Below are 26,511 nucleotides of genomic sequence, written 5' to 3'. Positions count from 1 at the left end.
GGAAGGGAGTGTCAAATTTCCAAGCCAAGTTGCGATTGAAAAGGAAAAGGTGTTGTGCACCTTAAAAAATAAGGTAGATAAGTCTCTGGGGCCTCAGGAGATCTATCCCAGAATATTGAGGAAGGCAAGAGAACAAATTGCTGGAGCATTGACAGACATCTCTGTATCTTCTTTGGCCACTGATGAGGTCCCAGAGGACTGGACAATAGCTAATGTTGCCCCATTATTTAAAAACAGTAGGAGGGATAATCCAGGAAATTATATGCCTGTGAGCCTCCCATTACTGGTCAGGAAATTATTGCATAAGGTTTCCAGGGACAAGATCGAAATGCATTCAGAAGCAAATAGACTTATTAGTGATAGACAGCATGGTTTTATGCAGGGGAGGCCATGTCTCACTAACTTGATCGGAATTTCTGAGGAGGTGACGACAATGATTGAGGGAAAAGCAGTTGATGTTGTCTACATGGACTTCACTAAACCTTCTAACAAAGTCTCTTATTGCAGATTCAGACAAAAAGTGAACAGAATAGCCCTTTATTGTTATGTGCATGCAAATAAGTTTATAATGTTGCCTCTCAGCACCATCTTAGGCACAGGGTACTTAGGCACAGTATTGTTACAGAATTGAAACGGTGAAAGAAAAAGACTAGCATGGGAATACAGTGTTTGAAAAGTCAAGAATAAGAATAAAAAGCATCTCTAATATACTCAAGTTACAGTCCATTTGCACTGAGACTGTACCCATCGGGCTAAGAACATGAGGCCCCGCTGCCTCCACTCACCGGACTCTGTCCTGGACTTGCCTCCAGGACTCACTTCCAGGACTCAGATTGCACTTACTCTGCTCCCGCTCTGAGCTCTCACTGCGGCTCGTTTCTGAGACATGGCCCATGTTCCCTCTGCTCCTGCTCCAGCTGTGGTCTGCTTCAGGGTCACGGCCTGCACTTGCTCTGCTCCAATCCTGGGCTACGGCCACAATCCAGATGGTATTAGCAGTGAGCTGGCAAGATGGCTAGAGAAATGTCTTAGTTATAGCAGACAGAGGGTAGCAGTGGAAGGCTGCTTTTCGGAATGGAGGGCTGCATCTAGTGGTGTTCCACAGGGATCAGTGCTGAGACCTCCGCTGATCGTGCCCTACACAAATGATTTGGAGGGAAACATAGCCGATCTAAGTCGTAAGCTTGCAGATGATTCAATGATTGTTGGAGTTGCAGATAGTGAGGAGGATTGTCACAGGATACAGCAGGATATAGATCAAGTTGGAGGCATGGGCAGGAAAACGGCAGTTGGAGTTTAATCCAGACGAACGTGAGGTGATGCATTTTGGAAGATCATGAACAGGCAGAAATTACACGGTGAATAGCAGAACCCTTCAGAGTATTGGTATACAGAGGAATCTGGGTGTGCAGGTCCACAGATCACTGAAGGTGGCAGCGCAGGTAGATAAGATTGTAAAAATAGACCTGTGGCATTCTTCCCTTCATTGGAGGGAGCACTGAGTATAATGGTAAGCAAGTTAAGCTGAAGCTTTATAGAACTTTAGTTCGACCAAACATGGAATATTGCATAAGGTTCTGGTCACCACACTACCAGAACGATGTGGATGCTTTGGAAAGGGTACAGAAGATTCACCAGGATGTTGCCTGGTATGGGGGACTTTGGACATGAAGAGAGGTTGGATAGACTGGGTTTGTTTTCTCTGGAAAGTAGGAGGTTGAGGGGTGACCTGAAGCAAGTTAATAAGATTGTGAATGGCATGGATAAGGTGGAAAGTGTAAGGCTCTTTAAGAGGACGGGGGGGTCAATTACTAAGGAACAGAGGTTCAAGGTGCAGGGGAGAAGTTTAAAAGAGATGTACGAGACAAGTTTTTCACACAAAAGGTAGTGAGTTCCTGGAATGCGGTGCCAGAGGTGGTGGTGGAAGCAGACACAACAGCTGCTTTTAAGAAGAACCCCAATGAGTACATGAATAGGAAGGGAATGAAGGGACACAGATCCTGTAAGTGAAGACAGTTTTAGTATGGAAGAGCAAATTTTGACAGTGCAGGCTTAGAGCGCCAACTGCCTGCTCCTGCGCTGTATTGTTCTTTGTTCTTTGGTTGGAGGCCTAGATGGTCCCTGACAACATTCTGGTAATAATACTGAAAATCTGTGCTCAAGGGTGAAGTGGAGGTTAGAGCTACTGAACCTTTATTCTCCTGCAGGAATCAGGCCTCAAAAAGCCTAATGCTGGTGCATGCCCATTAGACTTTATTTTTAAAAGAGATTTCGAGGAGCCTCACAGCTATCTGAAACCAGTCCAAGTTTTACAGCAGTCATTGATTGCCAGAAGTTTGTTACCCCAGCAAATCTCATTTAGAATTAACATACACTGTTTGGAAAGAACCAGTAGGATGCATTGGAACAACAGACTAAAGCTTCTTTCAGGTATCTTCCAAATACACGATCTGCCCAACCTCGAAAGACAATGGCACGAGAGGGACTGATTGTTTTGAAATTCTCATCAACTCACACTTCTATACATCCCAAATTACACTTCATTGCCACTTAATTCAGGTAATATGGTGGTACTAGCCAATAGATGAGTAATGGAGAGGCCAAGCCTAGTGCCTGGGTACACAAGTTCCCACCAGAGCAGCTGGTGGAATTTAAATTCAATTAATAAATCTGGAATATAAAGCTAATCTATCACTGATTGTTGTACAAACCCTCACTGAAGTCTTTTTTTTAAGGAAAGGCAAACAGCCATCCTTACCTGGTCTAGCTTACGTGTGAGTATGGATCATAGCAATGTGGTTGGCTCTTCATTGTCCTTAGAAATGGCTAAGCAAACCATTCAGGTCAACGGCAACAAAGTGTTGGCCTTGCCGATCTGCATCTCTCTAATGAGTGAATTCATATAAATAATCTCAACAGTAAACTTCAAGTAGCACTCTGGAGGTACTTTTAGGAAGTGAACTGCAGTCAAAAATGGCTGGCGAGTACTTTTTCAAGGGGACCTATATCTAAGCAATAAATGCAGACGTTGCCACTGACATTACCATTCTAAGGGTGTTTCTTTCTGCTTAACCACAACTGAGTTCATGCACTCTTCCAATAGTCACCCTTCGCTCAGACATAAGAGAGTCATAGACTCATTGAGTCATACAGCACAGAAGGAGACCCTTCGATCAAACCACTCCATGCCGAACATAATCCCAAATTAAACTAGTCCCATCTGCTAACTCCTGGCTCATATTCCTCCAACTTTTCCTATTCCTGTAATCATTCAAAAGTCTTTGGTCATCCAAATGTCACAAGGTGCAGGAAAGTTAAAAGAGATGTGCGAGGCACATTTTTACGCAAAGGGTGGTGAGTGCTGGGAACGTGCTGCCTAAGGTGGTGGTGGAAGTGACACAATAGCAACATTTAAGAAACAGCTAGTTGAATAGATGAATAGGAAGGGAACAGACTGGTATGGATCCTGTAAAATGAAGGCAGTTTTAGTATGGAAGGACAAAATGTGTTGGCACAGGCTTGGAGGGCCAAAAGGCCTGTTCCTGTGCTATCTTGTTCTTTGTTCTTTTAGATATTATCATCTTTACCAACTCCTGGAACTACTAAATATGGCCCTTTGGAACATTTTATTAATTCATGATTAGGCACTGAACTTCAGGACTGGTGTAACAATGCCTAGCCAACGGTTGTTCTTGAGCCCAAAAGCTGTTGATGAAGGTGTGCCAATCTGTCAACCAAGCTACCTTCTACAAAAGACCAGAATATGCTAATGACTATTGGGCCTTCCCTCTGGGGACATGCATCAGCAATTCTTTTCTTACAACTGCTAACAGATGATGAGAATTAATTCTGAAGGTGTCAGACATAATTTGCATTGATTAGTTGCCACAAACTGATTTCATTTGCTGTTTTACGAGGAATTATAAAGTTGAAGCATCCTTCATAAACTAACATCTCTCAGTTTGCTAACTGAATGTACTGGAGAGATTATTGCTATTTTTAGACCATTACATGACTAATTAAATCCGCACTGAATTAAGTTTAGTATTGAGATTCACCTCAAACATTACTATAGAACTCTAACCAGGATATAGAAATCTGGAAGAAGCAAAGGATTTGCAATTATCTAGTACCTTTTCATGTTCTCAAAATGCCCACATCACCTCAGAGAGAATGTATTACCTTAAATGTACAAATATACAGTGCGCATGTGGTCACCATTGCTAAGTTATAACAACACAGCAGCCTATTCACAGAAAGCAATGTGCCTCAAACAGTAAATGAGATGATCGGCCAATTTGACTTTGCTCCTTTTTTTGAAAGAAGAAGTGTACAGGATGTAACTTGTGGCTCAGTGGGTAGAATTCTTGCCTTTAAGTCAGCAGCTTATTGGTTCAGGTCCAATTCAGACAAACGTATTGACACTTTAGTGCAATACTGAGGGAGTGCAGCAAAGTCACACGTGCCCTCGTTCAGATCAGACACTGAACCAAGCCTACATCCGCTGTGATAACAAAGTGTAGAGTTGGATGAACACAGCAGGCCAAGCAGCATCCTACAAGCAGAAAAGCTGATGTTTCTATGCTTGAATGCATAAAAGATTTATAGCACGACTTGTAATAAGAGGAAGAGAGACATAATGCCTTGTCTGGACCAACATAATCCTTCAATCAGCATCATGAAAATTGGTTGCTTTCAAGTTGCCGTTCACGGATCGCACTGTGTGTATTTCTTACATTACATTACTGATTACATTTCGCAGCACCTCATTAACAGTAAACCAGTTAATGCAATTGAAAGACAACGACATATTTCCTTCCCTGAAGGACATTAGTGAGCCAGATGGGGTTTTCTTGACAATTAGCAATGGTTTTGTCGTCCTCAGTGGATTCTTAATTCCAGATTTTTTAAAACTGAATTCAAATTCCACCATCTGCCTCAGTGGGATTTGAACCCAGGTACCCAGAACATCCCTTGTTCGCTCCACAATGCCACTCCCTCGTTCGCTCCACACTGCCCTCCAACCCCACCACACCCGGCACCTTCCCCTGCAACCGCAGGAAATGCTACACTTGCCCCCACACCTCCTCCCTCACCCCCATCCCAGGCCCCGAGATGACTTTCCATATTAAGCACAGGTTCACCTGCGCATCTGCCAATGTGGTATACTGCGTCCATTGCACCCAGTGTGGCTTCCTCTACATTGGGGGAAACCAAGCAGAGGCGTGGGGACCGCTTTGCAGAACACCTCCGCTCGGTTCGCAATAAACAACTGCACCTCCCAGTCGCAAACCATTTCAACTCCCCTCCCATTCTTTAGATGACATGTCCATCATGGGCCTCCTACAGTGCCACAATGATGCCACCCGAAGTTTGCAGGAACAGCAACTCATATTCCGCTTGCGAACCCTGCAGCCCAATGGTATCAATGTGGATTTCACCAGCTTCAAAATCTCCCCTTCCCCCACCGCATCCCAAAACCAGCCCAGTTCGTCCCCTCCCCCCACTGCACCACACAACCAGCCCAGCCTGTCTCTGCCTCCCTAACCTGTTCTTCCTCTCACCCATCCCTTCCTCCCACCCCAAGCCGCACCTCCATTTCCTACCTACTAACCTCATCCCACCTCCTTGACTTGTCCATCTTCCCTGGACTGACCTATCCCCTCCCTACCTCCCCACCTATACTCTCCTCTCCACCTATCTTCTTTTCTCTCCATCTTTGGTCCGCCTTCCCCTCTCTCCCTATTTATTCCAGAACCCTCACCCCATCCCCCTCTCTGATGAAGGGTCTAGGCCCGAAACGTCAGCTTTTGTGCTCCTGAGATGCTGCTTGGCCTGCTGTGTTCATCCGGCTTCACACTTTATTATCTTGGATCCTCCAGCATCTGCAGTTCCCATTATCACTTACCCAGAACATTAGCTGAGTTTCTGGATTAAAATTCTAGAAATCAGACCACTAGGCTCTCATTAGCCCACAAATTCTGCAAGGGATGTCACAATACTAAATAATACTGTAGTCAGCTAGTTTTCAAACTCAAAATTGTCCCAGATAATTCCTTCTAATTTACAAATTAACAATTTCCTCAATCAAATCTCTCAAAATGAATGAAAATGTGCACCAGGACAGATAACACACCAAGCAGATTGAAAGGAGTTCTGAGGAAGGGTGATCGGGCCCGAAACATTAACTCTGTTTTTTTTCTCTTCACAGATGCTGCCAGGTCTGCTGAGCTTTTCCTGCAACTTTATTTTTGTTCCTGATTTACAGTATCCACAGTTCTTTCAGTTTTTAGATTGAAAGGACTGCTCTTTTAACAATATACCGCCTCATTATCCAGAACCCAGGGTTTCACTTGCTCGGGCAAAGCTTTGGAATAGTTAACCTGATGTTCAAAGTCACACATGGGCCAGGTTCTTGAGAGCCATGTTGAACTACTGTCAACTCTTTGCCATTCTGCCCATATAACTGCCAATTCCAAGTTTGTAAATGTGCCAGCGGATGGAGTGTAACTCTCTCCTTTTTGAGTTAATAATCACTTTTCTGTACAGAACACCATGAATTATTTCTTTAATGAAAATACATAATGCTGACAGATGTCCAATCTGAACGAATAAACTGATACCATCTACAATAAATTACTTAACTCTCAGCTCAAATGCACAGGCGTAGGCTGTGCTGCAATTAACTTTCGGGCCTTGATGTGATGGGGTCCTGCGGTCATTGAAAATAGCTTGCTCAGGTGTCAGGTAAAGTTTGTGAAGTGGGGGATTACAATTGGACAGTGGGGCAAGAGGGGAGATGTTACTGGGCGTGACAGTCAAGAAAAAAATTGCAACTACATGAGTTTGAGGGTGAAAATCCATATACTTATATCTCCACAAAAAAAACTTCTTTAGGAAAAAACAATATTATCTGTAGTTGGTGGCCTGAAATCTGCCCAGCTGATTGTTTCTACAAAATGACCATTGATTGAGAATATTATGCCATCTTACTGATACAGGTAAGTGTCTGACATCTGTTTTAGTCATTGCTTGGGCCATTGGAGAAATTGATCTCATGATAACAGGCAGCACGGTGGCTCAGTGGTTAGCACTGCAGCCTCACAGCACCAGGGACCCAGGTTCAAATCCAACCTCAGGCAACTGTCTGTGTGGAGTTTGCACATTCTCCCCACATCTGCGTGGCTTTCCTCCAGGTGCTCCAATTTCCTCCCACAGCCCAAAGATGTGCAGGCTAGGTGGATCAGCCACGCTAAATTGCCCGTAGTGTTCAGGGGTCTGTGTATTATAGGGGAATGGGTTGCGGGGGATGCTTCAAGGGGCAGTGTGGACTTGTTGGGCCAAAGGGCCTGTTTGCACACTGCAGGGAATCTAATCTAATCAAGCTTCACAGATTGGGCACACACCCACTGTTGTGCCAATATGCTTGGCACCCATTTTGCTCCCAATGACCCTGGCTGCATCACACCCCAACTTCTACATCCTGCAAGTCTTTCGTAATTTAATTAATACGTAGGCTCTTTCTTTTCCAAAAAGCAGGTACTTACTTATGGGTACGAACAGGCTGTTCCATCCTAGCTGAATTATTGAAAGCGTTACTTTCAACTTGGCCTTGGGTATTTACCAGGAAGCTGAGATAACAACAAAACTGTTATTTTTGCTTTGTAAATACTTTCAAAGCTGCCTCACTTCTAACCAGTTTAATTGCAGGGCACATTAATATTTCCTTTTAATGTAGAAACATGAAGTCAAGTCTCTGGACAAAAGAAAATGGCCCGCACTTTTTTATTGCAGGTTGTGACTTGTCCTACAAGTCCTCATAGAGGAGGTGAATTGCAGCCTATCTGCTATCTCATCCTTTGCAGACTGCAACCAAGCTCAGCCTGGACTACTGACCAACTACATCAAGGAATGGATCTAACAGTTAGCGATGTTTTCCAGTTAGCATTCAGCTCTTAAAGATAATCTGTCTGTCTTAAAAGAGGGTTGCACTGACAGATGCTTCTGAATAGTGTTCTGTAATTGGAATTGAGAGAATAGAGAGTGCTCAGGCAGAAAAGGAACCCATGACATAGCTCCTGCTCTTCGGCTGGCTTTTAGTGCTATGTTCCCGTGGGGTGGGAATCCTCTGTACTGTGTGAATGGATGCATCAGCTCACAACGGAACTCTGGAAACAAACCTCAAACTTCCATGATCATCCCCACAGCAGAAGTACAACAAAACCATCCCCTAAATAAGCTTGAACGGCATGCAGCAACTTGGCCTGGTTGACGTCACCGTCAGACTTTTCCTGAAGTTACCATTACAAGGAGGGCACCTGCTAGAGCTCTCAATAGGATGGGACATTGCACAGGCCACACACAGAACTGAAAGTTCATCCAAACCACATAATATACCTTTGAGGCTTCTTGAGTGCCAGCATCAGTGGAGCTACAAAATCCAATTTCTTGGGTTCTTTCTGTTCTACAACTGGATTTTTGTGTGGAAGTTGAAGACCTGAGTTCAAATGTTATAGATTTTTTTTACCCAAGTGGCATGTATTCCATCACAGCCCTGAGTTGTGTCTTGTCGATGGTGAACAGGCAGTATCTGACCTGCACCAGAATGCTGAGCTTTTCGACCTGCTTCAGCTTCTCACACTGATTCAAATGAAACAGATTTGGATGAGAGTATGGGAGGTGTGCTTAGTAAGTTGGTGATATAAGTGACAGTGCAGAAGGTTATCTAAGTGTGCAACAGGATCTCGATCACCTGGGCCAATGAGCCAGGCAGTAGCAACTGGAGTTTAATTCTGACAAATGCGAGGTTTGGCAAGACAAACCAGGGCAGAACGTTCAGAGTTAATGGTGGGGCCCTGGGGAGTGTCGTCAAACAGAGAGACATAGGGTTCAGGTACACAGCTCTGTGAAGGTATGAGCATGAGTTGACAGAGTGGTAAAGTAGGTGTTTGGCACACTTGTCTTCATTGCTTAGACCATTGATTAAAGGGGTTGGCATCTCATGTCACAGCTATTCAGGATTTTGGTGAGGCCACTTTTGGAATACTGCGCACAATTTTGGTCACCCTGCTATTGGAAGGATATTATTAAATAGAAGAGGGTGCAAAAAAGATTTACAAGGATGTTACTGGTACTCAAGAGTTTGAGATATAATGAGAGGCTGGACAGAGTGTGACTTATTTCCCAGGAGGAGAGGTAGTTGAGGGGTGACCATCATGATTTTTATTAATTCATGGGAGGCATAGAAAAGGTGAGGGTGGGAGAATTTAAACTAGAGGACAGAGGTTTAATGTGAGAGGGGAAAAATTCAAAAGAGACTTGAGGGGCAAATTGTTCACACTGACGGTTATTTGTACATAGATTGAACTGCCAGAGCAAACAGTAGATGCAGGTTCAGAACAAAGAACAATATAGCACAGTTACAGGCACTTCAGCTCTCTAAGCCTGAACTGACACATTTTCCCCTTCAGTATTAAAACTGTCTTCACTCTGGGATTCACATCCCTCTATCCCCTTCCGATTCATATATTTGTCCAGTCATTCACGAACACTGTTATTGTGTCTGCTTCCACATCATCTGACAGTTCGTTCCTTGCACTCACCATGCTCAGTATGACAAACGTGCCTCTCACTCACTTTTAAACATCTCCCCCCCACCCCCCTACCTGTGTCCCCTAATAATTAAATAACTAGTTATGCCTCACCCAAAGTATTACGATTCATTCTGGGGCACAGTCTTTCAGAAACAACGTCAAGGTGCTGAACACTGAGCAGAGGGGATCTATTAGAATGGAACTGGGTTGAGTCTCTTATTGACATAGAAAGACTGTAGCAGCCAGCATTTCTTTTCCTAAAGGAAAGGTTAAGGGCTGATTGAACAGAGGCATTCTAAATCCTGAAGCAAGTTGCTGATGTAAATATGGAGAAATGAGTGTTGATAATCAAAGGATTTGGGATTAAGGTAAATTTCAAAAGAGTGAAAGGTGAATATGGGGAAATATTTTTATGCAGTGAGTTATTATAATCTGGGATATGCAGCCTCAAGGAGGGGTGGGGCAGGCTGAGGAGAGAGTGAAAACAGACTAATAGTAATTTAGAAAAGCACAGTGGATGTATATGGAATTGGAGTGATGCTATGGGAAGAGAGCAGATAAATGTGACTTATCACATCACTCAAGCACAAAGTGCGGAACTGTCTCCTTCGGGGCTGTATGCTTCTGAAATTCTTTCATAACATGAATCCAATTTTCTGGACTTAACACTCTTAGACATATACAAAAGAGAGAAAAAAGTCACCTGGCATTAATAATCTAAAATGTAGTCTATCACAGACTCTACTACAGACTGACTAATGACGAGTACAATTTCAAAGAACAGGAAGCTCTCACCAATCTTTATTTAACTTGCCCAATCCCACATAACACTCCAGAAAATTCCTAATCAAAGTTAAGTTGTTAGCACTCTTCCAATCCAAGTCACAAGGTTGTAGATTCATGCCCAAACCATGACTTGAGTTGATACAGCCAATATAGTGAGGAAGGGTACATTGGCAGGTGATACTAGTTAAGATATTAAATCAAGGCCCGTCAGGTTTGGCAAATAGAAGATTATGCCGAATTGTTCAGAAGGAAGTGGGATATATTCTTTTCATTAACCTATTTCAATCAAAATCATTAAACACATTAACCAATGAAAGGTCATCAGCCTGAAATATTAACTGTTTCTCTCACCACACATGCTTCACAACCTGTTGTGTATTTCCACCATATCACAGTTTTTATTGAAAACATTAACTGGCCATTCATCACATTGCAGTTTGAGATCTCAACAGTGGACACTGTGAAGTATACAGGAGTAGGAGTTGGCCACTCAGTCGCTCAAGCCTGACCCCCAATCAATGAGACCATGGCTGATCCATGGCTAAGTCCATATATTATCCTCACTCCAAGGCCAACATATCTTTCTAAGTAGTTTAAATGGATAACACTGATTCAATTCTCCATCACTCATTTCTCCCTATTTTCATTTCCATTGTCTTCAATGTAAGGTCAAATTGAACATGCACCTGAAGTGCTAATGCCCATTTCATACATGTCACCCATGTTAAAATTAACTCCAATGTACATAAATTGCTTGATGTATTTGACTACTTAACAGCAATCACAAGTCTTCAAAGTGGTCACTTTCCAATGAAGCATTTTAAAGCAATTTTGAGCACCCACACAGACTTGGTGGGCAATATGGTTTTATTTTGTGCTGTAATATTCTCTGTAATCAATTTCAGTATGTTTTTACGCCTTTATTTACAATCTATATTATTTAAAATTCATCCATATGTACTTAACAAATTATTTTCACTGCCTCGGCAGCATATAAACCATTGTACTTTCCATAACATATGATTAGCTCGCTCTTTACAAAGAAACTCAACATGCATTGCAATCTGTTCCGTATACCTAAAGGGATGGTATTTTGTCTCCTTTCTAGTCTTATTTGAGTTATTCCAGTTTTGTTCAAAAGTCCTCTGGTCATGAAACTACAGTCTTAATTAAAAATGAATAGCTCAATTTATTATTTTCCACATTTTAAAGCCATGAATTAAATGGTTTTTCAACTTCCTTTTCTTTCAATGAAAACAAATTCTTGAGCATTGCTGAAAAGAGACACATCGAAACTTTCCAACTTGCTCTCATCAGGGCAATTCACAGATATACCAGAGCTAAGAGAGAGAGAGAAAAAAATTCAATAAATGAGCGGAGAGTATTGATTGGTTGAAAAGTGGATTCAATAGTTGAGGCAGAGTGCACCAGTGAAATAATGATTGATAGTTAACTTTCAAATTTTAAACCAGGCTGGTTGACTCTGACTGCTCAAGGCACTGACCTGAGAAATGAACCAGAGAACTGCTGTTACTATTTTGAACAGAAACAATCAGGCAGTGTATGCATATGTTCTTCCTGTCTGAAAAGAACAGAGCTCCCAGAATTATTATGTGCAGCTTCCAGTATGAAAAGTGTGTCACACTGCTAGCCCTATTGACAAATTGGTTATCAGCACAATTCTTTGCACATTCCGGCCTAATAAAAACGGGTGACATCATGGTGGACTGTTAATTCAGAGACCCAGTTAGTGTTCTGGGGATCTGGGTTCAATCCCACCATGGCAGATGGTGGAATTTGAATTCAATAAAAAAAATCTGGAATTAAGATTCTAATGATGATCATGAACCTTGTAGATTATCAGAAAAACCCATCTGATGCACTAATTCCCTTTAGGGAAGGAAACTGCCATCCTTACCTGGTCTGGTACTGTGACTCCAGATCCACAGCAATGTGGTTGACTCTTATTTGCCCTCTGGGCAATTTGGGATGGGCAATAAATGCTGGCCTAGCCAGTGACATCCTAATACTGTGAATGAATAATAAAAACATGTTGCTCAATTGTAAAATCTAATACACCTTGCTTGCTGTAGAACAGCAGACAGGTTATTCTGTTTGATATGATTTGCCACTCAAATTCTATGCTACTGAATGGTTACTTGTAAACACAATGCTGTTGTTTCACACCATGGTTGGACACTTCGGGTCCATTACTCTGTAATTACGCTGTTGTTACCAACGTTTTTATGTGAATGTAACCAGAATTCAGTGTCAGAAAGGAGGGAATCCATTCCCACCGGAGATTAGAGAAGCTTGGATTTTATGAGCTAATTTATATAAGCTCAACAGCAATGCAAGATTTGTAGTATTTTGGTCCACCACAGATTTTGAGTTTGAGCATTAAGCAAAATTCAAAAAGGAAGCTAAACTATGAGTATATCAAGGTCTGATCTTTAAAGTAATGACTCCGAATATATCATGCTGAGACAAGTTCGAAATCTGCGCAGCATCATCTTACTTTCCTAAGGATTGAATTGGAGTTCTACAATTATTCTCAGACCAACTGTGCTGAAGCATTTCAGGTGTGAGAGAATTGGCTGGGATCCCTTGGCAATGGTTCTTGGGGAGGCATCAGTGTTGTTGTAATTTCCCTGGACTAGTATTCCAGAATGTTAAACTAATATTCTAGTGTCATATATTCAAATCACACCAAGAGAGAAGGTGAATTTTGAATTAAATAAAAGTGAAACCTCAATTTCTTCATCCCCAGATCATAAATGTATCACATGATGCATGCCTTCCTCCCTTCCCAAACAGGGATGTTACATTAACCATTTACAAGTCCTCTGGGACCCTCCATGATTACAGTAATTTCTGAAAGATCTCCACTAATTGTTTCACAATCTCCTCAGCCAATTCCTTCAGAACTATGGGGTGTAGTCCATCTGGTCTTGGTGTTTTGTCTTCTTTCAGACCTTTCAGCTTCCACAGAAACTGCTCCTTTGTGACGGCCACTGCACATTCCTCTGCCCCCAATTCGCTTCAAGTTTTGATATGCTACTGCTGTCTTCCACCATGAGAACTAATGTAAAATACCGATTCAGTTCCTCCTCCAATTTTTTTTCTCCATTGCTACTCCAACCCCATTTTCCAGCAGTCCAATGTCTACCTTTGCCTTGTAGGTATCGAAAAAAAAGTCTTGCAATTCATTTTTTTATTACTTGCTAGCTTACCCTCATTTTTCATTTCTCTCTTCTTATTGCTGGTTTAGTTATCCTCTGCTGGCTTTTAAAAGCTTCCCAATTCTCATCATTCCCACTCATTTTTGTCACATTGTGTGCTTATTCTTTTGCTTTTACACTGTCCCTGACTTTTCCCCTTGTCAGCTATGGTTGCTCCCTTTACTGTGTTTCTGCTTCATTGAGATGAATTTCTGCCGTGCCTCCCTAATTAGTCCCAGCCCTTGCAAGCCACTCATATCAAGGACCAATTAAAGGGGAGGCAATGGCCCAGTGGTATTATCGCTGGGCTGTTAATCCAGAGGCCCAGATAATGTTCTGGGACATGGGTTCGAATCCTGCCACAGCAAATGTTGGAATTTGAATTCAATAAAATATTTGGAATTAAGATTCTCTTGATGACCATCAATCCAATGTCGATTGTCAGGGGTAAAAAAACAATCTGGTTCGCTAATGTCCTTTAGGGAAGGAAACTGCCTTTCTTACCTGGCCTGGCGTATATGTGACTCCAGACCCTCATCAATGTGGTTGACTCTCCACTGCCCTCTGTGAAATTACGGATGGGCAATATATGCTGCCTGGTCAGTGCTGCCCGCATCGCATGGATCAACAACAAAAAAAATTCTATCACCTGTGGCAAGGTAAACTTACCCAGTCAAACTTATTACCAACCTAGAACCAAGTCTTCAGATCATTAAAGGAACTTAGTCAGCAGTAGGGTCATCAAAACAGGCTGTCACAGTCCATTGTTAAATCTTCCAGCATAAGAAGAGTTAGAGGGGCGTAATAACCCTTTCCTTCAAAGGTTCTTGTTCAGACTAAACAATCTCAGAGACGCAAGGTTAGTGTGGTCACTAAACTCCTTCCTCCATCTGCAATGCTGACTGGGAGTCTACTTGTGGCAAAATTTCCATTTCTGACACTGCTTAGGTTGTGTTTTAAATTTCACATCCTAAATGCCAGATTCATTTGGTGATTATCTGTCCACCTCAAGGGGGAGAAAAGTGGAGTGACCTGCCATTTATTTTGCAGTTGAAAATCCTGACACACAATGTCGTAACTGCCTGGGAAATTTCAAGCTTAATTATCTGACATCTGACATCTGACCTCAGAGCAAGTCTCCAACCCTGTGTTAGATTTGGACACGTCAGAAGCAACACAATTAACTTTATAATTAGCCAGAAATTATTACAGGTATTAAAATTTATTTAAATAATCTTCTGGATTAACCATAAAATTGATACTCAGGTCACACAAGTGACCCCTGTTATGACTGGAACAAGGGTCAGGTGGATCTCATTGACTATGAGATCTTTGATTGGGGCTGTTAACCTGGACCAATCAGGGAGCCTTGGTTGACAGTATAAACAGGAAATTCAAGGAGTTTTCTCATTCTCAGGACTAGCTCTGAGCAAGCTAGTCAGAATCCATGTACTGTGCACATGTAACTAAGAGGTGACTTGATCATGGGATACCCGCCTCGTTGGAGTTATTTCACCCCATTGTAAACAACCAACCCAATCCACTCCTCCTTGGTGAGCCCCCCACCATAACACCTGACAACACATCCAGTCACTAACATCCAACAGCCTGACACATTTCTCTTGCCATCAGTCACCTAACACAACACACCCTCTCCAGGCCGCCTGAAGTATCCAATTCCTAAACCCCAGCTCAATCGCTAATTCCTTCTCATATCTAAAGCAATTCAAAACCAATGCATCACTTATGATGAATGTTGATTGATTGATTGATTGATTTATGATTTATATCAGAACATAAGAATTAGGAGCAGGAGTAGGGCATCCGGCCCCTCGAGCCTGCCCTACCATTTAATAAGACCTTGGCTGATCTTTTTGAAACTCAGCTCCACTTATCCACCCCACTCACCGTAACCCCTTAATTCCTTTACCGTTCAAAAATTTATCTGGCCTTGCCTTAAAAACATTCAGCGAGATAGCTTCAACCGCTTCACTGGGCAGGGAATTCCACAGATTCACAACCCTTTGGGTGAAAAAGTTCCTCCTGACCTGAGTCCTACATCTGCTTCCCTTTATTTTGAGGTGATGCCCTCCAGTCCTAGTTTCACCTCCTAGTGGAAACAACCTCTCTGCCTCCACCTTATCTATTCCCTTCATAACCTTATATGTTTCTATAAGATCTCCCCTCATTTTTCTGAATTCCAATGAGTATAATCCCAGTCTACTCAGTCTCTCCTCACAATCCAACCCTCTCAACTCTGGCATCAACTGAATGAATCTCCTCGGCATCCCCTCCAGTGCTAGTATATGCTAGTACAGTATACGCAGATTGTACCATAGAAAGCGCATCAGGGTAGCAGAACAGAGTGCAGAATGCAGTCTTCAACAATGTTGTATCACATGCAATGTGATAGCCACTCAGCACATATAAGATCCTACAAACAGCAACATGATAATGACCAAATGGATGAATGCTGGTCAAGGAGTCAACCTCATGTAGAATCTGAACCTGACTCAGATGCGAGTAATTCCAAATGAGTCATAGTAGATATCAGACCCATTCAGTGAAACATCTTGAGAGTGAATATTTATGAAGGCCACATTAGGGCAGGATTGGGTTCAAATGTGACGGTGCCCTTCAGAGTGGAATACTTTGTTGAGTCTCAGAGTGAAGAATAAGTAAAGGTGAATGAGGTATGTCAGGGCAGCAGCAAAGAAAGTCATCTTAACATGAACCAGCAGGAACAAGGAAGGAAAAGAGAGAATTGGACACAACGAAAGAATACAAAGCAAATGAAACTTGTTTAAATTCTTTGCAACCCAGTGTCAAAACCTTGCAGGACAGTGTAAATCAAACCGGCATTTCAGTACTTTTATTGACTGGCAAGGTATGAAATATTAATCTGTCCACTTTGTGCAACCAAATGAAGCTAGGAACTCTAAACAAAATATAAACATTCCTCTAATGTACCTTGTTAGCTCCCACTTTTGAGCGTAATGATAAAATAAGATACGTTCACCAATGGATGGACAACAACAAATAAGAATAACATATCAGCAAATGACAAGGAAGGAACATAAAGACCAGATTTGCATCTAGAAATTACTGTTGACTATGACATGCCAAAGGCAAAGAGAACGATTCTAAAGATGGAAGCCTGAGAGAGAGTCAAGATTAATATGCCCCACTACCACAAATTTTGCAGTCGAGTATCCTGCATTTGGGGACATTGCAGGTGTCAGCGCACCCGAAGTGCAATGGGATAGACTCGTCCTGGGAGAACCACCTTGTTGTTCATGGAATCTCCCTTGCCAGGTAAGTATATTAATGTGCTCCTGTTTTACTTTACCGTGGCAAGTTGCCTGATTGAAGAATTCTATTTTAGTCCAGTGGCACACCGGCAGCTACCCTAAAACAAATCTTGATGATGGGGTAGAATGGGGAGAGGGTCAGCTCCCAGCTTGCAGAGGATTTCAGGTGCTGGGTTTGATTGGGAAACACTGTTATAAAATAGCATCGCTTATTTATTTAAAAAAAACCTTAACCTACCCTTAAATGGCTGCTGACTTGACTGAATCCACATCCTGAAAACGTGGAGTACTATAGCGCAGGGTGCACCCCCCAGAATTTAAGCATTATCCATGGAAAGGCACACAACAGGTTTGAAACTGCATCCCTCAGTTTCTCTTCAAATGACGAGCTGCGAAGAAATTGATGAGTGAGATATGCAAACAGAAAAACTGAAAGCAGAGCAATTGAATGATGCATGACTGCATTCAAAGGTTGCGATTTATTTATAGGGCTCTGGTGTGAAAATCAGGCTTTTGGTCCTAGCATGGCTGAAGTTGAAATGTTAGGCAGATAACAGCAGAATCCAGACTCTCCAAAGATTGAGTAAAACGTAATGATTAAAAAAGTGTTAAACACATGTCACGTAAGACTATTCCCTCTGGGTTGCTTCACCCTATGGAGTAGGGGTTGGACTGACCTCTGCATTTACACTTGCTGTACCAACTTACCATGAAGAGCCTGTCTTCTCAAGCTCACCACTTGCCTAAGGCACGGTGACCATCAGGTTAAACTCATCTCTAATCATCTCACTTCAACAGCCCTCTGGTCCTCTGTAACTATGTCGACCGTCCCTTTTACTTTTTAAAATGGAAACACTTTGCAATGACAATGCAGTCTATATGTCATGCCCTGGAACTGGACTCTTTGCACATTCTGTGAATAGTACTTTTGAAACCAAATTACCCATGCATGTTGTTAACTACCCCTTGCCCAGTCACTAATACAAAAATTAACAGTGCAGAAATTAAGCATTGCTTACATACATTCTGACACATTTTATTGAAACTTTGTAAGTTAAGAACAGGGAAGCACTACAATTTCTTGAAGACTGTATGAAAATCAAGGTTGTATGGCCTGTCAAACAATTAGACCTCTTTTCCCTTGCAGGATTAATGTCGTTTTTCCCCTGGAATTTGCATTCTTGCAAATTATCCTGAAGTACGCAAGATGAGAAATGTTGTCAAATTGTGGCATTCTTCTATCACTCAAATTCTGTACTTCCAAATTACAATCATAACAATTTTTTAAACTTTTTTGCTCAGCAACTTTTCATGAGATCTAGTTGCATTTGCTGCTGGATGGGTTAGAGGGCTGATCGGACATTTTCCTGCTTATGAGTCGAACACTCTCTGCATATTATAATCTAGATACTCCACCTTTACTCACCTTCTCTTTGTTGACTTTGAATAAATGTGCCTTTTTACAACATTACTCAAGTTTTATCATAAAACAACTATTTGTGCACCTGAGACAGAGATACAAGATGATCAAATTAGGGATTTCAACAACATTGTTCACTTCACAGGTATGTTATGAACAAGTAAGTTTTTTTTGTTGAATTTCTTAAAGAGTGTAAACCCAATGTTTATATACTCTCCTGCTACCTGGCAAGCTTGAGTTGTGACCGCGGGGAAAGGCATCATGCCACTTATCAAGAAGGATTTGGTGGATTTGAAAGTAGCAGAGGTTCCCTCCTGGACTGTACAGAGACTCCTTTCTCCAAGATCTATCTATTGTATCATCTGCAGATGCCAAGATTCCTACTACAAAAACTACATTGGGATAATGAAGGGTGAGGTTATGGTATGATCAGCTAAATTTGAGGATTCAATCATACTAAACAGGATCACTAGATAAAGTACCATTAAATAGCTCTGAAAATACATCACAGCTCAAAGAAACAACAGAAGCCAAGAAAATCTCTTGCCTGGATCTGTTGCTCATAGAGTCCTTACAGTGTGGAAGCAGGCCATTTGTCCCATCAAGCCCACACTGACCCTCTAAACAGCTGCCCACCCAGATCCAGCCTCTTATCCCATCTCCGTAACTCTGCATTTCCCATGGCCACGTCACCTAGCCTGCGCATCTTTGGACTGTGGGTGGAAACCCACACAGACAGAGTGACAATGTACAAACTCCACACAGACAGTCACCCAAGGGTGGAATGGAACTCGGGTCCCTGGCGCTGAGGTAGCAATGCTAACCACTGAGCCACCGTGTCATCCGCAGGTAAGTTTTCCACTGCATTTCTTCAAGAGTGTCAACGTACTGTCATGCTGTTTGGCTAAATTGCTGATGCATTTTTACACCAGATAGTGACAAGGAAAACTCATTGCTTATGCTACCTTTTGTTCTATTGACCTGTCATGATTTCTGTGAAAGAATAAATGTGCAAAACCCCAGTTCTTTGTTTCTGGAATTAAACGTAATGTATTGCTGAATTTGCCTTCTTTAGAAAGGTAATTATTAAATTATCTAAGCCACAAAAAGACCCACAGTTGTGCTACCTGCCAACCAGTCAGCACTCTCCCCTCTTGCAGTACAAATGCTACGATATTCCCCTTTATTCTTCCCCTCGGCTTTGTGTTCTTGAAAATTGTCCTGAGGAATACAAGACAAAAAACATTGTCAAATTGTGACTTTTTTCAGTTATACTCAAGCTTTGTGGCACCCCTATGTCTCCAGGAAAACACAACTATGTCCTCAGATCTCAGTTTGTGGATAAGAGGCCTAAAGGTTCTCTAAGTGTATGGTAGGGCCTTTTGTGGTTTAAAAACTTGAATTCCACAAGTACTGAGCACTCACACATTTTCCACGCTCATTCAACCGTAACAATCCCTGCCTGGGGAGGGTAGACTTGTAAACCTGTCTGCAACTGAACTGGAACAATGCCAATATGCACTGACAGATCTCTCCCGCTCCAACCCATTAGTAATCCATGCAGACAGGACAATCATCTGTAGCACCTCGGAATATTATAGTCTGCTTGACTCAGGCACTGAATTAAAACGTCTGACACAGAACTGTTCGCTTGATCCTTAGCTTGCACTGTCTGACATAACAACATCCAGTCATCCCGAACCTGCAGATATCCTGTACCTGCAGATATCCTGTACTTAAAAAGCACCAAGGTCTTCCAGTCTATTTTTCCATTCAAACAGATCCAGTTTCTTCAATCAGCTGAATGCTATCATTCAAAAATCCAAATCCAAATCAACAGCCTGGAGTCAGCTTTTCAGTCCATCAAGATAATGGCCGATCTGTTGGAACCTCAAATCTACATTCCCATTGGTCCCCAATAAAGAACAAAGAACAAAGAAACCTACAGCACAGGAACAGGCCCTTCAGCCCTCCAAGCCTGTGCCGATCAAAATCCTCTGTCTAACCTGTCATCTACTTTCTAACAGTCTGTGTCCATTTGCTTCCTGCCCATCCACGTATATCTTAATATATCTTAAAAGATGCTAACGTGTCTACGTCTACCACTTCCGCTGGCAACGCGTTCCAGGCACCCACCACGCTCTGTGTAAAGAACTAAAGTTTAAATGTTTTGCTTAAAAGAGAGAATCTATCTCTGCTTTAATAATATTTTAAGAAGCTTGCTTTTTTTTTAGGAAGAGAGTTCCAAAGCCTTATGAGTTATGACTGTCTGCAAGAAAGTGTTTCATCTAGAATTTGTTTTAAAGGGTGAACCCTGAGGTTTAAAAAGTGAACTCTGATTTCAGATACGCCCCTCAGAGGAATCATCTCCATGATAGCCTTGTCAAGACCCTTCAAGATCTTACACGCTTCCGCATGCAAATCTCAAACCACGTATAATACACACTGCCATAAAATTTATAAGGGGTTCAGAACAGAGTCAGTCAATTGTCATTTCTTTTCAATATAGATTGATTTACATCAGATCAGATGCCTCAGGACAATGGAAATGGCCTCATTTTATGGTTTGTCATTGTATTGATAAGGCCTCAACACTGGTATCTAGGCTGGGAGGAGGTGAATTACCGTAGTTTGTTTGGAATGGTCCATGAGAATGAAATTTGAAACAAAGCTAACTTGACCGGAAGGCCTGTGTTTGAGAAATATATGAAGTCAGTACTCTGCTGGCGCACAGAACTTAAGAGTTGGTCTCAAAATTGTAAAAATAAAGTTGTGCACTGATATCACCAGAAGATATGGAATCTTTATTCTCTCCTATTGATCTGACTTTTTTTTGGAAGCACACCAGCTCTCTGCAAAAGAATGGGTTTGAAAATGGAACAGTTTATAGAAATGGAACAGGGCAACATGGTAGCTCAGTGGTGAGCACTGCTGCCTCACAGCACCAGGGACCCAGGTTTACCTTCACCCTAAAGTGATTGTCTGTGTGGAGTTTGTACATTCTCCGCGTGTCTGTGTGGGTTTCCTCCGGGTGCTCCGGTTTCCTCCCAGAGTCCTAAGTTGTGTAGGTTAGCTGGGCTGGCCATGTTAAATTGCCCGTAGTATTCATGGATGTGTAGATTAGATGGAATATAGGACGACTGGTCTGGGTGAGATGTTCTGAGGGTCAGTGTGGACTTGTCAGGCCGAAGGGCCTGACGTGTCCACACTGTAGGGATTCTATGAAATGGCTTACTTTCAGATCTTCACAAACAAATCCAGTTACTTAACGTGAGGGTTCAAAGACCTCATGATATGTTAAAGTCACTATGACTTCATTTTTTAAACCATTATTAGCAATTTAAGAACAAACCCCAAAAGTTACACTTGGAACTCTTTCATGCCAGTGACATTACATGCCACTTGCTAGGTCTAGATGACTCACCAGATGGACAAACCTGACTCTAGCATGATAGCACTGACACAACAAGGATCTCCTGACCAGGGCAGACTTCAAGCAACCTGTCAACATTAGTGTAGCCATTCCAACGTCAGATTTTGGAGTTTTTGCAAAGCCTACTCATCTTTAGCTCAGCTCATCCACATGACATTACGTGCCTGCAAGGTGAGGACAGGTCTTCATTCACAGCTAGAAAGTCGGCACATATTATATATTGCTTTACCTTCATTTCAATTATAATATTTGTTACCTAATCTTCAGCATTACATTTTTCACACCTGGTTTCCATCCAGAAATGTTTGGTCATTTCATTCTGAAAATCCATGGCGCCACTAGATTTGGAGGAGAACTTTTTGAAAAGAGAAGACAACGAGATGCCAAAAAAAACATCTGTTCCCACTGTCATCAAAACAATCAAAAGTGACAAGTTACAGCATCACTTCTGATTTGCACATTACCCAGAACGGTAATTTGCCTTTCCATTGCTGTTTATTCAAATTCCCATCATTCCATGGCTCCCAATGCTGCAGGTGGACATTTCCAATACAGTGGGTCAAGACAAAAGCCCATATTCTAAACACAACTAGTTAAGGACAATAAATGTCAACAGCTTCAGAATGTAACTGTACAAGGTCTTGTGTTTAATAGCTCTGTGGCAGGACAATGGGGGCCTGCCCAATGATTTGACATTGCAAAGGATGCAGTAACGTAGTTTGCTCAGTCATTGAAGTCTGACCCGCCGGCACCTTTTTCTAAAAGCGCAGCTGCAAAAGTCATTGCTTATTATGTTTCTCTTTCCAAACCACCACTGGCAATGTATATCAAGTCAATCAGACAATGACTTAGATCAAACACACCAAGAAAGTGACACAATCCTTGCTTTCATGAACAACGTTGTCCAGCCATGATTACACAAACAGACTCGTAAACGCAAAGGTCTGCTGTATACAGTACTGATTCTGAAAGAGTTAATGCTGATGCTGCATTCAGTTCCACCCAGTCTGATAATGTCACATGGTCTGGGGGTGGCGATGAAGCAGTTTAGCACATTGCCCCCTGGAGACAGATGTGACATTTGACTACTTCCTAATTACCCCTCAACAATGTAACCTGTATCTATTGCTATCATGCAATAAATTGCAGCTCGTTGAAGGACAATTGACTTCTTATTAAGTTTCCCAAATGATTTATCCACGATCACTTCAAATTAGACAGGCCCTTAGACTCAGTGTGGAGAGACAGATTAATGTCAACACTGTACCCTGGCCGCAAGTGTGGTTGTTACTGTAACACAGGACAATGCCTAGAATAATAAACCATTTGGCATAATGGCATTTTGGTCATTTGTATTCAGTTGAAGTAATAAGCTTGTAGTCATAAAATCTGTCATCGGGTTGTCTTTCAGGGACACAAGCTTGTTTTTTCACGCCATTCTGGAACATGTGACTATAGGCCCATATAACTGATGAGAAACTGCCCTATGAAATAGTCAATCAGCCTGTTACATTTCAGTCTGAGAAGAAATGAAGAAGGCAGTGAAATTAGGGATGGGAAAAAGATAAAATCACAAAGCGCTTGAATTACTCGGCAGATCTGCAGCAAAAAAAACGGCATTAACATTTAGAGTTGACCATGATTACTTCAGAATAATATTGCTGGAATTGCCAGAAATTCCCACTTATCCCAACAGTGGATTAATGTTTTCCTCACTCAAAAGAAGCAGTGGTTTGACAGGTTAACAAAGTGTGGAGCTGGATGAACACAGCAGGCTAAGCAGCATCTCAGGAGCACAAAGGCTGACATTTCGGGCCTCGACCCTTCATCAGAGAGGTTTGACAGGTTACAGGTTACACTGGATGACAAAGAGTCTAAAAGTGAGACAGACCAATTGAGTCAAAATTATATCCTTGATAAGAATTGATGAGCTGCTGCTATCAAGACATGGTCATTTTTGAGTTGCTAATATATGGAGCAAACTATTGCACTTCTGAGCCAGAAAATCTTTAGCTTGGGTCATTTCAATGAATAAATTTAAATAATAATGAATCAAAAATTTAAGCTGTATGTATTTCTTTTTATTGTTCATTAAAAATGATCAACATTATTAAGTTATCTTTACCCCATGACTGAAAGGAATGGATTTAACATAACTGATTTTTACACGGGGTTACATTAGATAAATAGCACTGAAAAAGGCCACCCAGCCCAATCAGTTCATCCTGGCATATTTTGATTCGTCATCATTCCTTCTCTAAATATACTTTTGCAAACTTCTATTTTCTTCACCCTCAGTTTTGTCTTCCTTTCACTTAAATGCATCTGTATTATTGAATTCCCTATCAGGTATGACTCAAGCCATTAGAGAGATGTTTTTCTTTCCCCTGGGTTCCCACTGACACCAGTTTTGCTTGGGCTCCTTGATGTCACTCTTGGTCAAATGCAGCCTTGATGTCAAGTGTGATCACGCTCACCTCACCCCTGGAATTCAGCTTTTTTGTCCATGTTCGTAAGAAAGCCGAAATGACATCGGAAGCTGGGTAGCCCTGGGGAAACCTAAACTGGACGTCACTGAGCAGGTTATTGCTGAGCAGATGCTGCTTGATAGCACCGTTGATGACACCATCCATCACTTCACTGATGATTGAGAGTGGACGAGATGGGGCAGTAATTGGTTGAATTGGATTAGTCCTTCTTTTTGTGTACAAGACATACCTGAGCCATTTCCCACATTATTGTGCAGATGCTGGTGTTGTAAAACTGGAATAACTCGGCCATGGGAGTGGCAAGTTCTAGTGGTAGTGGATGGTTGTCAATTTCCTTCCAGAATATGCCTCTGAAAGGAAGTCTAAAAAGAGAAGCATCTGATTTTATAAGGTGTACCCCAAGAATACTCACGAGTCAGGAGACTGTGCTGTAAGGTCTAAAAATGAACAAAGAAAAAAGGATCAATTGCTGCTGAAGACCATGAATGCTGCGAAAGATACTTTTTAATCTGCCTGAAAATCTGACTGCCTCTTCATGTAAGATGAATAATTATAGACTGGCACATTCCATGCTGAACGACACACTGAAGCCTGGGCAACCACCAATTTCAAAGACTGAACGGGGACCAAGATCACAGTTTGGGGTCCTCAATACATAGAGTGTATTGAAACACGTATGAAAATCCATTGGCCACAAGCATGAGAAATTGTTCAAAACTTAATTTGAGGTGTAAGTGCAATCTGCACTGTAAGTCGGGGAAGGCGCCATGAAGTGTCCTGTACTGTACTGAACCAAATTGATCTACAATGCATTTTATGTACCGTGACATTGGAGTTATATTGAAATGTAACGTTCATAAATTTTCTGAATAAAGTATAGTTTGGGAGAAAGAAAACTTGAGGCCTTTGGAAAGCCTTCAGGACTTACTCAAAACAGGGCAACTGAACTCAGAGGGGAGCAATTACAGTGGAACACTGGGATGTTACCGCTTAGAAGATACAGAATGAGTCTCTTCAGGGGAGATTATGAAGAAACAAGGTAATAATAATCTGTACAAGTGAGTGATGTACTTTCAGACAACAGTATTATGTAGGATAGGGTCAATAAAAATTGTTTGCAACAACCTGTTAGAGTCAAGAAGCAGCAGGCCAAGTGGGGAGGGGGTGGCAGTTTTGGGAACTGGGGCAGCTGTGGCTCAGTGGTTCGCACTGCTGCCTCACAGCACCAGGCAACCCAGGTTTAATTCTAGCTTTGGATGACTGTGTAGAGTTTGCAAGTTCTCCCCATGTCTGTGTGGGTTTCCTCTGGGTGCTTTCATTTCCTCCCACAGTTGAAAGATATGCAGGTTACGTGGTTTAGCCATGCTATTTTGTCTAGTGATGTGCTGGCTTAGGTAGGTTAGCCATAGGAAATGCAGAGTTACAAGGATAGGGTGGGGTGTCTGGATGGAAAGAGTCAGCGCAACCTTGATGGGACGAATGGCCCCTTTCTGCACTGCAGGGATTTTATGGCTCGAAGAAGGAGGCAAAAAAAACCCCAATACAAGCCACAAATTACCAGCAGAGACAAGGATATCATCCTTTCCAATATGCAGAACAGAGCCAGAAGCAATGAGCCGCATTGTAACACAAACCAACAGTTGCACGTACACGAGATAACAAAGTGTGAAGCTGGATGAACACAGCAGGCCAAGCAGTATCTCAGGAGCACAAAACCTGACGTTTCGGGCCTAGGCCCTTCATCAGAAAAAGGGGATGGGGAGAGGATTCTGAAATAAATAGGGAGAGACGGGGAGGCGGACCGAAGACGGATGGAGGAGAAGATAGGTGGAGAGGAGAATATGGGTGGGGAGGTAGGGAGGGTCCCTAGGTCAGTCCGGGGAGGATGGACAGGTCAAGGGGGTGGGACGAGGTTGGTGCGTGGGAAATGGAGGTGCGGCTTGAGGTGCGAGGAGGGGATAGGTGAGAGGAAGGACAGGTTAGGGAGGCGAGGGTGAGCTGGGCTGGTTTTTGATGCAGTCGGGGGAGGGGAGATTTTGAAGCTGGTGAAATCCAAATTCATACCATTAGGCTGCAGGGTTCCCAAGCGGAATAGGAGTTGCTGTTCCTGCAACCTTCAGGTGGCATCATTGTGGCACTGCAGGAGGCCCATGATGGACATGTCATCTAAAGAACGGGAGGGGGAGTGGAAATGGTTCATGACTGGGAGTTGCATTTGTTTATTGCGAACTGAGCGTGGATGTACACTATCTAAGAAG

At 42.3% G+C, this 26,511-nt stretch overlaps 1 protein-coding gene and 1 non-coding gene across 4 annotated transcripts in view; both read right to left on the bottom strand.

Annotated features, from left to right (window-relative positions):
• The window catches only part of LOC125453929 (contactin-associated protein-like 5), a 1,220,935-nt gene that overhangs the window by 1,015,385 nt on the left and 179,039 nt on the right, over positions 1–26,511 (bottom strand). The window lies entirely within an intron of this gene.
• Positions 16,760–16,923, bottom strand: LOC125454523 (U1 spliceosomal RNA). The gene has a single exon (XR_007248013.1). It is a non-coding gene; the product is annotated as a U1 spliceosomal RNA (small nuclear RNA).

Source organism: Stegostoma tigrinum, chromosome 7, assembly GCF_030684315.1.
Source record: "Stegostoma tigrinum isolate sSteTig4 chromosome 7, sSteTig4.hap1, whole genome shotgun sequence".
Taxonomy (NCBI): Eukaryota; Metazoa; Chordata; class Chondrichthyes; order Orectolobiformes; family Stegostomatidae; genus Stegostoma; species Stegostoma tigrinum.
Note: the sequence above shows the minus strand (reverse complement) of the source record. Positions and strands in the feature narration are given on the sequence as shown.